The sequence below is a fragment of the Triturus cristatus genome, chromosome 10 (assembly GCF_964204655.1).
Source record: "Triturus cristatus chromosome 10, aTriCri1.1, whole genome shotgun sequence".
NCBI classification, from domain to species: Eukaryota; Metazoa; Chordata; class Amphibia; order Caudata; family Salamandridae; genus Triturus; species Triturus cristatus.
The window spans coordinates 1247174435-1247186510 of record NC_140593.1 but is presented as its reverse complement, the minus strand read 5'-3'; positions in this window follow the sequence as shown (position 1 = coordinate 1247186510).

Sequence of the window (12076 nt, the reverse complement as noted above, 5' to 3'; positions counted from 1 at the left end):
TCTTGATGGTGCCTGTTTGCACAGGGTAGCCACTCCTTGGCCACAAGGGAGATTCTTTAGTCTTCTTCTTTCATTGAATGTCGAAGGTCCAGAGTTTCTGTTCAAGTTGCAGGTTCAGGATAATCTAATCTCCTGGGGCCCAGCTACCACTCTTATACTAATCTGGGGGGCTGGGTTGCCTGCTAGGTCACGCCTTATGGGTGGGACCTGGGAGGGGGGTGGTTACACCCCCTTCCCTTTGTCCAGTTTCGCGCCAGGACTGGGGCTGGAGTGCCCCAGCACCGGTTTGAACTGGACTATGCATGGAGCACCTTGTGTGCCCCAGGCATGTCTCATTCCTTTCAGCCCTCCCTGCCCCAATACACTAAAGTCTGTCTGGGGAGGTGCTAGCACCTCCCCAAGCAGGAAACCTATTGTCCAAGCCTCCCTTGCCCGATCTGGCACTTACTTGCCTTGATCGTGAGGCCTGCCTTCCGCAGCGCAATCAACACTTCCCAGAGGTGGTGCAGATGTTCTTCCCAACTGGCGCTGAACACTGCAATGACATCCAGGTAGGTGGCACTGAACTCTTCCAGTCCAGCCAACACCTGGTTGACCAACCTCTGAAAGGTGGCAGGGGCATTCTTCATCCCAAAGGGCATAACCCGGATTTGGTAGTGCCCATCTGGTCTGGTGAATGCTGACCTCTCTTTGGCCCCATCAGTTTTGGTGATCTGCCAGTACCCAGACGTCAAATCAAATGTACTGAGGTACCGGGAAGCCCCCAGCCGATCAATCAGCTCTGGAGATGGGGTGCGCGTCAGTCCTGGTGACTGAATTCAGCCCTCGGTAGTCCACACAGAACCGGTGTTCGGGTGTGGCACCCGGTGCGGCGGCCTTTGGGACCAAGACCACTGGGCTGGCCCAAGGACTGTTAGAGGACTCAATCACCCCTAACGTAAGCATCTTGGAGACCTCCTCCTTGATGCAAGCTCTCACCCCGTCAGTCACTCTGTAAGTTTTGTGCTTACCAGGAGGACTGTCCCCCGTGTCCACATCATGGATGCGCCAATCAGTGATACTGGGGGTCGGGGAGAACAGATCAGAAAACTGTCCCAACCGTTGGCAACAATCATCCTGCTGCTCAGGGGTCAGGGTGGAAGAGAGGTTTAAACCGTCCACTGACCCATCTTGCTCTGTCGCAGACAGGAGGTCAGGAAGAGGCTCAGCCTCCTCCATTCCATTATCTGTTGCTAGGAGCATGTCCACTTCAGACCTCTCCAAGTGGGGTTTCAGCCAGTTGACATGCAGGACCCACAAAGGTTTCCAAGGAGACTGCAAGTCCACCAAGTAGGTGACATCGCTCTTGCGCTCCACCACCTCAAATAGTCCGGTCCACTTATCCCGGAGCGCACAAGGCTCCACGGGGGCCATGACCCACACTTTCTGGCCAGGCTAAAGCCCAAACAGAGTGGCATTCTGATCGTACCGCCGCTTCATCTCTTCCTGGCTGGCTTCCAGATTCGCCTGAGCGAGTTGCCTGAAACGCCCAGTTTGGTTTCTGAAGGCCAGCATGTAGCTATATACATCCTGGGAGCTTTCTCCCAGCCTTCCTTTACCAAACTCAGAGGTCCTCTTACAGGGTGACCGTACAGCAGCTGAAATGGACTGAACCCTAAGGACTTCTGTGGCACCTCTCTGTAAGCAAAGAGAAGGCATGGCAAGAGGACGTCCCACTTACGCCTCATGGGTTCCTCAAGACCCATAATCATGCCTTTTAGGGTCCGGTTGAATCTCTCAAACAGCCCATTACCTTGGGGGGTGGTAAGGAGAGGTACACTCATAGGTTATACCACACTCCTGCCACAGGGACTTCATATACTTGGATATGAAGTTTGTATCACGGTCTGACACCACCTCTCTGGGGAACCCCACATGGGAGAAAATCCCCATCAACGCGCGACCTACCACGGGGGCCATCACCGACCGGAGAGGGATGGCTTCCGTGTACGGGGTGGCATGGTCCACCAAGAACAGGATGAACCGGTTGCCCATGGCTGTCTTGGGATCCAGAGGCCCCACAATGTCAATGCCCACCCTTTCAAACGGGGTGCTGACCACAGGGAAAGGCTGGAGAGGAGCCTTGTGCTTCCTCCCACTCTTACCACTTGCATCTGGGAGATGCGTCACGTTGTAAAGCCCTGCGCCAGAAGTAGGCGTTCCTGCGCAGGGTGGGGCGTTTCGTCGCAGGAACGCCTCTTAAAAGTGGCTGAGTGAAATCTACAAGATTTCACTCAGTCACTTTTGAGCCCATGCTGCGTCAAAACCCTGCGCCTGCTTGAAGCAGGCGTAAGGATTGACGCAGCATTGTGAAGATAGGGCACCCCAGAGCCTTGCTGGAGCTGCGTCACGCTTGCTACGCAACTCCAGCAATGCGCTGCTTTTATGGCACAGATGCGTCACGCATCTGTCCGTTTTTTGCCCCATGGATGCACCGCATTGTAAATGCGGTGCATCCATGGTGGCGGAGCCGTGATGCACAATAACTGGCGCATCCCTGCTGATATGCAGGGATGCGTCAGTTATTGTAAATTTTCCCCTAAATTTCCAATCGCGACTTGCTCCATTAAAGTCAATTGGGATCCGCGGCTGTGTTCTCACACTGCATGCGTCTCCCGTGGGTCCTTTACTTACCTGCCTTGGGTGGATTAGGGGGGCCCCAGCACTTCTTGGCACACTTGTTGTGAAATGTTTATTTGTGCATATGTCCTTGATTCCTAATCTCATAAAGAGATTAGCAGAGAGTTGTTAGTAATAAATACATATATATTTTATATATATACCCGTGTGGTGTCCTTTCATTTAGTGATTCAAGAGATTATAAGGTAAAACAAGCTGCTTTACATTCCTCTAAAGACTTAGCGTGAAGGCTGCTCTCCACAGGTACCACTAGGATAGCTTTCTTTAAAAGGTTGTCTTAAACCTATCTACCATAAGAGTCGAATTGTACTGGTGCAAGGTGTCCACTTTAACTAGTGAACAGCATATACCAGGCCAACTTCTCACAGGTACCCTCGCTGTTTGTCCGAATCTATAGCGCCCCCAGAATAAAGATTTTTGTAAAAGGAACCAAAGATCTCTGCCTTGTCCCCATCTTTGTGTGTGATATCCCCGGAGGGTCCCCAAATGCCCCCTATGTACTCTCTCTCACGTTTATCCTTTAGTTGTCTGGCAAGATATTTACCAATTTTGTTGCCCTGAGTATATGAGAGATGTCGCAATTTAGTAAGTGTAAACTCCGCCCTATTGATGTAAATAGCCCGGAGTTTACCTCGTGTCGCCGTCAGGTTGCGCAAGGTTTGCCTAGTGGGATTCAGTTTATGAGCGTTTTCAAGAGAAGACAGTTCCAACTCCAGTTGCTCCCTCTCTCTAGTGCGCTGCGCATTTAATGCTGCATTGAGAGCAATACACTTCCCTCTAAAGACAGCCTTAAATGTGTCCCAGTTGGTATACTCTGATGTGTCCTCCGGGTTATTGATAGTAAAAAAATCAGTAATGGTTTCTCTTAGTTTGGTACAAGATTCCTTGTCCCGAACCAGCGACACCGGAAAGTACCATCTGGGAGCAGTCGAGGCGTTCCCAGAACAAGTGAGACAGAGAATAAGCTATGGTCCGATACTGACAGGGGAAATACCTTGGCCTCCCGCAGGGCACCCTGTAAGGATTGGCTAAAAAATGTTTTCATCTAATCGGGAATATGTGCGATGAACGTGTGAGTAAAATGACTGGTCTCGGGTCTATGGGTAAAGAGTGCGCCAAGTATCCAGGAGGCCCAAATCCTGTATACGCTGTTGTGTGTCCAGAGTAAAGGAGCCCCTATTCGAGCGTTGTGAGTGTGTACTGTCCAACTCTTTCTGCCATATCAAGTTGAAGTCACCCATAAGAAACATAGGACCTTCCGCAAAGTCCGTCAACTTCCCCAAGAGTGTGTGTATGAAGACTGTCTGACCGGTATTGGGGGCATATACCGCTACAAAGGTACACAATTTCCCTCTCAAGCGCCCCTTAACCATGACCCAGTGGCCCTCCTTATCACTTTGGACTCCCAATGGTTGGAATTGTATAGAAGAACGAAACATGAGTGCCACCCCCCTGTGTTTCGTGTGAGCCGAGGATCTGTAAATTAGCGGAAATTGTTTGTGTCTAAGGCGTGTGTCCTCAGCCCTCGCTAAGTTGTTCTCTTGCAAGTCAACTATATCAAGGTGATGGTCGATTATGTACTTCCATATTTTTTGACGCTTTGGGGGGAATTAAGACCCTTAACGTTCCAGGTTCCAATAGTGATCGGCATTGTGCTATAGGAAGAAACTACCCCTCTCTAAGGGCTCTGGCAACCCCATCATGACCTTGATCTTTGCCTGTTCCCAAAGGGCCATGCTGAGCCAGTGCGCGCTGGTTTGGCATAGACAAGTATCAAGCATGTAGTTGTTAAAAAGCCGCCACCACGTCCCTCCCGCTCCCCCCCTAAACCCCCCAAAAGGAACAAATAAACATTACTAGAACCATTGCTAGGTCGTCTTGTGGGGCTAAAACTCCCCCACATGGACCAGGGGGACAACAGGTCCAAGGACCCAGTCCACGCCCATCCCGGCAAGTCTCTCAATTGTGAATCATCTTTGTACTACTGAAAGTCGGGCCAACCTATAGGACCATATCTAGGGGAGCAAATATAGCAAGTCCCTTGCATTAAAGTGTAAGACCATTAGCCGTGAATTGGATAACAGGACAGAACTAAAGGCAAACATAATATTGGCCATCCAACCCGCCATTTTAGAAAAAAGGAGACAGCATTGTTCTTACTTATGGTGCCCTCTTAGTCTATGACGAGGCCACATCTCCAGTAGAGGGCCAGGACCCCAAAAACAAGGGCCGAGGAAGAGTGCAAGGGTGGAGATTCGAGATCACGGGAAGGTTGTGGCTCTACTACTGCAGCCACCGGAGTTATCCCGAGACAACAACTCCCTTGGCGAATGTTCGTAGGACTGTGCAATACACTGCTGGTGTAGTCAAAAGGTCTCACATCCGCCGTGGTGTAGTCTGACATCTAAGAACAAGATTTTTCTCAGTGTACTCGACTATTTCAGCTCTTTCTATGTTTATTCAAAAAGTTTTTTGGGTGCGCTACAACATCCGCTGCACTGTGTCTGGCAGTGCCTGTAACTGAATCCAAATCTGTGTGGGTTAGGACATCCCTTCCCTTGCATGTGAGCACTTTTAAAATGAAACAGAATGTTTCTCCTCAGAAATATTCAAATGATGTTCGCATCAATCTTTATTGATTAATCATCAAAGGTTTTATTCTTCATTTATTCATGATATAAGACTTCTTCTGACATCTTGTAATCTCAGATGCAGCAAGCATTCATTACTAGATGCTTATAAACCCAAAGCATTTCGGGTCCAACTTGACCCTTCTTCAGGGGTCTGCAATACATGAATAACCAAAATCAGTACAAGTTCTTCATAAACTCATGAATACAATCTTATAAATTCAGCCCAGTAAGTCTAATTACATAAGAACATATTGAATAGCTACCACAAGTTAATGCAATTTCTTCACTTACTCGTGAAATCAAGTCCGTAAAGTTTTTCCAAATTTCAACTGAATGAATGTGATAGAGCTTGGCACATTGCATAGTTAAACACAAATGCGTGGTTATCAGCATGTTTTTCAGGAATGCCCCATGTAGTCTGTCTAAGCACAACATATATACAATGAAACAATACTTAGAAACGTTCCCCAAACACAAGTGCAATATTCACAGAAAAACAACACTGGAAGGTTACGTTGAAACACCGTAAGAAATAATGGGCGCTACTGTGATATTCCCAAACATGAACGCTGGAGCTGGGAAAAATGCATAATCATATTTTGAAAACAGTATTCCTCGTTATCTGCGAATATTCACGGTGTTGTTTGAAAGAAATATTTAACCGCTTTGCGGACGCGAATACAATGTCCGCGGGAAATTTGTGGAATGATACATAGTGTCGGAATCCGATGTTTGTCGATGACTAAAGTTTCAACATATATACGGTTTTGGAAGTGCTAAAGCTGTTACAAAAGGTTCTATAGGAGAGCACTTTACGTATAAAGTTGATTTAACTAGAAACTAATATCAAGATCGAGAGAGCACTTACGTTTGCTGTTGTTAAATCGAACGCTGGAAAAGTCTTCTCTATCAGCCGTTATTCTCACGGCTTTGTTGGTTTAAGTAGCAAACGTCAATGTGAAAGCGGAAAGTCTTAAAGCAACAGTAGTGTACCAAGTGCTTAACAAACCACCGTGCAACTACCTGGACCATAATGCTAGATTCTATGTGGCTATAAAATATGCGGTGCTCATATCTCGGTTCAGCGATAATATATAAAAACTGATGCAAATATTATTTAAAAATAGGGGTACGCAGTCAATGTATATGAACTACCAAAATGCCCAGTGTGTGGTAAATATTTAAATTACCTGTACTATTTTTTATGCGGTAAAATTCAATAAGAATAACTCAGTAAAATAAGAGGCAGAATCCGTGGTATTCGAGGGTATAATAGGGTATTTATTCCTTACAAAGGAATGATGGTTCGAACCAGGCAATCGAGTTCCGTCACCACGAAGGTTCAGGAAGGGATCAGCAATACATTATAGACAAGTAATAATATATATATGAAATGCATTACAGTAAGACAGATGCAGGAGGCGTAACAGCTGATAATACAGATAAGAATACACATACGTAATGAAAAAGGCGTAATAATAGGCGTGCATAGAGGTGTATACTAGAAACGTCATTTAAAATGAGGTCACAGGTGGGTGGATCCATAAGAGAATCCTGCGGTGTCAGCAAAAATGCATGGCAGAGATGCGCGCGCAGCCGCATGACGTGTGATTGACGTGTAACTAGAGGGTGAAGGGAACTTGACATTTAGCCCTACATGAGGAGACAGAAGTCTGGGGTGTCAAGACAACCTAGTCCTAAATCATATCTAATATCTTATGTTTAAGGAACTATATTATCTAGAAGGAAAGGTCTTCTCGGACAAATCCTATTCTATACTGACTGTTAGTGCGTGTACAAGCGTCTAAGTGTCTACATGGGATGCGAGGGGGCATGGGCCTTCCATGGTAACAGGGACTATGAATTACTTGCATAAAGACAGTGAGGCCGGGCCCTTTGCTCTGCAGCTAGAGAGATGTTTACCTAAGCTATTTAGACAGGAATGCATTTCTTGAGGAACGGAGCAGATAACTTGAAGGCTGAATACAGTTTTTGGCAGGCAACAGGCCGGGCTAGGCACCGTTAGCCGCGCAGGAAGTAAGACAAAGTTCATGGATACAGATGCAGGTCCAGGCTGGAGCATTCAGAGGCAGAAGCAGGAAAAAGCTCGATGGCAGAATTCAGGGCCTACCTTGCCAGAGCTGGAAAACGTGAAAAGTATACCATATAAAGACGGTGGCAAGGCATACTTAGGAACGGAATATCTGGCCCATTCATGGCAGATATGAAAGAGTACATATTAACGTTGGACACAATTGTATTTGCGTCTTCATAGCTTGAAGTGGAGGGAACATACATGTACTTGTAGCATGTACATGGAGCCGTTGGGGTCTAGATAGGGGACACAATTGACCATAAAAATTCATATTTCCTCATTCCCTCCTTGTCCCCTACGGACCCTCATGAAATATCGATCTTCAGGAATCCATCAATCTGTTCATGTAACATCATTTGCTCTTCTTTCTTCTTCCGGGATCTTGAATGAAAACTTGAACGTGGAATACACGATGTGGCACACAGGCCGCAAATCGCTGGTCCACATTGTAGACATAGGCAGCAACTGAATACTATGAGAAGGCCAATACCTAGGAAGGATAGGACCTTCCATCCCCAGGCTGACAACACGCTCCAGAACCAACCGGACCATGTCCAGGTGCCTGCATTCTGATGTATCTGGTTTGCAATCTTGTGAAGACGAGTTATGGCTTTATATACGGATGGCGCGTTTTCTGGGATGAAAACACAGCAACTTGATCCGATGACCCTACAAGCTCCGCCCCTATCTGCTAGGATGACGTCAAGGACAAGACGATTTTGGAGAACAACAATCCGCATCGCAGACTGCTCCTCTGTTAAGTTGCCTAGGGCAGAGGTAGTTTCATTCACTACTGCTTCAAGGGTTCTGGTTAATCTACGTATTAGTTTACTGTTTGAGACAACACCTATGTAAGGAAAGAGACCTTTATTGAAGTCTGTATATTGTTCCCATGCTGTTTCGGTGTAGTCAACAATCGGGGTATCTCTCTGGGGTCTATGGTGTACTAGATTGCTATTTCTATGATAATCAGGAGGGGCTAGGAAAACAGGTGGCAGAAGGAATGCAATGTAACAGGTACCATCCCAATCTAGGGGTAGACGTATATATGCGGTGTGACCACAGATGAAGTAGGAGTGACGGGAAGCTCTAAATGTAGACTTGCCTTTATCACTGAATTCGATCACAGTACTACATTTACTATGACCCAGGTGTACTGAACCATTCTTTCTTACACATAATTCACCTTTGACTGGTAATACGGACATAGCAGGCAAGACTAGTGTAGCTTCAGATTCAACATTTAGAATCATGAGGTTAAGTGTAAAATTACCTAATCCATATACTTCATTTTCTAGGTCAGTTCCTGTTCTTTTGGGAAGTCCCTCCTTGTTAGGATGACAGGCTTTAAGCAAAACTAAGTTCAGGTTTCCCCATACCCAGTTGCTCTGGTATACTACAGTGTTTGAATCTAAAGAATTAATTAAACTAAACCATGCTCCACAGGAGCCATTGTGTGTAAACGAATATGGAAAGAGAGGCAGGACTCCTTTGTATTTCTGATAGGGAGGGAGTCGGCCACATATCCAACAATTTGTAGCGTTGCTGGTCTGATGGGAATGATGTAACATACTAATGAATGTGTTGTTGCGCAGCGCAAATCTATAGGACAACTCATGTGGAGGTAGTTCACTAAAAGAATGTTCGGCTGTAACATTGTAAGCACGCTTGAAAATAGGATAGTACATATGTAACAGTATGCTTGCAACAATGATCAGAAGACTTAGAAAAAACATAATTAATAATGTCACTATACAGTGACTACGAAGTGATTTACAGTACGCATGTTTCTTGAGCTGTTTCTGTCTATTTCTCTCTCTATTTCGGTCTAGAGGATACATGTCAGAGACAAATTCAACCGATTCACCTTGGAGAGGACTTAAACAATCAAATTGTCTGACTTGCTAGACCTTAGTTTCAGTTTATAGTTCTCTTTTTCTGATTTTTCAACCAGGGGGAGTTTTGAGTCCGTCGGTGAGGGAATGCAGGGCTGAACGTTTAAATCCGATGGTAGTCCATGAAATTTCTTGATATGGCTCGAGTGCAGCCACCCTTTGCGACCCTCAATCTTCACGGCTGTCCTCGTGGTCAGTAAAACGAGTTTCGGTTGTTGCCAGCGAGGCTCCAACGGGCTCCTCCTGTCGAAGTTTCTCACAAGCACCAGATCACCTGGAACCACTTCATGAGGCTTTACCTCAGTGTTATCGGGAAAAGCTGCAGCTACCTGTGAACGACAAGATTGTAGTGCAGACATCAAGGAAGCCAGGTAATCTGTCAGCATATTACAATCAACATCAGTGATTTTACGAGGTATAGGCGTCCCCCACATATTTGGTGGCCTACCGAAGATCACCTCATACGGGGATAGCCCTGTTCGAGAATGTGCTACCATTCTCATGTAAAAGAGCGCAACTGGTAAGGCTACTATCCAGTCGACACCTTTGTCTCTACAGATTTTGGACAATCTAATTTTCAGAGTTTGATTATGACGCTCCACGAGACCTGCTGCCTCGGGATGTCGGACACAGTGGAATTTCCATTGATAGCCTAACAGAAGTGAAACGTGTTTCATTAGCTCGGATGAGAACGGCTGGCCATTATCTGAGTACACGACTCGGGGCATACCATACCGTGGGAAGAATTCTCGAACTAACTGTTTGGCAGTAGTCGGGGCAGTGTAATCTGAGACGGGATACGCCTCTGTCCAACGGGAAAGAGCGCATACAACTACGAGGACATATTTGAATCCTCGACATCGTTCCATCTGGATATAATCCATCTGGAGGACTTCAAAAGGGTGATCGGGAGGTTGAAATCCACCCTGCTCTACAGGTACGCCTTTACCTGGGTTGAACTGACAACAAATCATACAAGTTCGGACTTTCTGTTTGGCTGCAGCTCGTAAGTGTTTGTTAAACCAAATGTGTTGAATACTGTCTAACATGGCTTTTTCTCCTAGATGTGCTGGACTATGTATTGTGTTAATGATAACTTGAACCATTGAGTCAGGGAGAAACCATATAGATTTTCCCTTCGTCATCCATCCCTGATCGGTTTGGATCCCTCCTAATTCAGTCCATTTCTTTATTTCCTCTGGTGTAGCATGTGTCTGTATGTCAATTACATCAAGAGCGGGATCCTTAACTGTCATGCAGTGTGTCGGCGTTAGAACTATTGTCTTTGTCAAGTCAGTTGCAGGAGTCTGATTCTGTGCTGTTTGCTTAGCTGTTCGGTCTGCTAGGTCGTTACCCTGGGAAATAATATCGGTAATTTTTGTATGGGCTTTGCACTTCATGATAGATATTGAAGTAGGTAGATGTATTGCATCTAACAGAGCTTGAATGAGGGGTCCGTGTTGGATGTTGGCACCGTGAGAAGTTAAATAACCTCTTTCGCGCCAAAGAACGCCGAAGTCATGGACGACTCCGAAAGCATAACGTGAATCTGTGTATATGTTAACTTTTCTATTCTTGGCTTGAATACAGGCTTGTGTTAGAGCAATAAGCTCTGCTGCTTGAGCTGATAATGTGTCGATACAATTGGTTTCAATGACTTCGGTGTCTGTCATGACTGCATAAGCGGCCACTAACTTTCCTGTACTTGTTCTCATACATGAACCATCTACATAAAGTGTCAGGTCTGGATCTGGTAATGGGACATCTGTCAAGTCTTGTCTGGGTTTCGTCGTGATAGTAATGACTTCAATACAATCATGTGCCAGTGGGTCTGTTCCACTTAAGGGCAAAAGTGTGGCAGGATTTAATGTACTACAACGTCTGATTTCTATGTGTGGCTGAAACAATGTGAGTTCGTAACCAGTCAGTCGTGCTATAGTCAAGTGTTGTGTTTGTGTCCGGTTCAAGAGAACCTCTACTGCGTGTGGTACTTGTACTGTCAATTGATGTCCTAATACTATGGAATCGCTTTGTCTGATCGCCAAAGCTGTCGCTGCAACTGATTTCAGACACGCAGGAAGAGCTTGAGCTACTGGATCTAACGTGCTAGAAAAGTAAGCACATGGCTTGTGTGATCCTGCTTGTTCCTGCGTGAGTACTGACAAGGCAGTACCTTCACGTTCTGTAACAAAGAGTGTAAAAGGCTTACTGTAACATGGTGTCGCTAAAACAGGTGCTTGGCATAAAGCTTTCTTTAAGTCTTCAAAAGCTTGTGTATGTTCTGGGGTCCAAGGGAGGACAGTCGATGTCGCTGCCTCCTGGGTTGTCAACTGAATGAGTGGTTTAGCTAAAAATGCATATTGGGGAATCCACTGCCTACAGTACGAAGTGAGGCCTATGAAGGCCCGTACGTCCTTTTGTGTCCTGGGTGGTGGCATGTTTACAATTAACTGGATACGGTCAGGTGTGAGCTGTCTCCCCCATTTGGACAGCAAGTGCCCTAGGTACACAACTTGCTGGGCACTAAATTGCAGCTTTGAAGGGGACACCTTGTGCCCCTTGTCGGCTAAGAAATGTAAAACCGTCAGTGATGCTTTTTCACATTCGCGTTCGCTTCGGGCGGTGATCAGCAGATCATCGACATACTGAAGCAGTGCAGTGTTAGCAGGCATGTGGATACTGTCAAGTTGTCTTTTCAGTGCTTGGCTGTAGATGCTAGGACTTTCTGTAAATCCTTGAGGTGCGCGTGCGAATTTAAAACTTCGTCCATTTAA